The sequence below is a fragment of the Panthera uncia genome, chromosome F1, assembly GCF_023721935.1.
Source record: "Panthera uncia isolate 11264 chromosome F1, Puncia_PCG_1.0, whole genome shotgun sequence".
NCBI lineage: Eukaryota > Metazoa > Chordata > Mammalia > Carnivora > Felidae > Panthera > Panthera uncia.
Window position 1 is genome coordinate 63,134,138 of NC_064813.1, and position 584 is coordinate 63,134,721.

Below are 584 nucleotides of genomic sequence, written 5' to 3' on the forward strand. Positions count from 1 at the left end.
CCCCCCCCCCCCCCGCCCGGCCGCCCCCGGGACTCCTGACGGCTTCGTCTTCCCCGAACGCCATCTCCAGCTCATCACTGCGGCGTTTCCACTGAGAGGTGAGTTCCCGGGCCCAGGGATAAACTTGTCAGCCTGCATTTCAGGGTCCCTTTGCCCAGTCATGATAGCCCGCCCTTTGTATTCAGTCTCCTCCTGCTGCGATCTTCAGTTTTTCCTCAGCTACTCCTCAGCTTCCCTCAGGTTCTCAGCATTCCTTAGCTACCCTCAGCTCCTCAGCTCAGCTACTCCTCAGCTTAGCTACTCCTCCTCAGCTCAGCTACTCCTCCTCAGCTCAGCTACTCCTCAGCTTCCCCTCAGCTCAGCTACTCCTCAGCTTAGCTACTCCTCCTCAGCTCAGCTACTCCTCAGCTTCCCCTCAGCTTCCCCTCAGCTCAGCTTCCCCTCAGCTCAGCTACTCCTCTGCTTCCCTCAGCTCCTCAGCTCAGCTACTCTTCAGCTACTCCTCAGCTTCCCCTCAACTTCTCCTCAGCTTAGCTACTCCTCATCTCAGCTACTCTTCAGCTTCCTCTCAGCTCAGCTTCCCC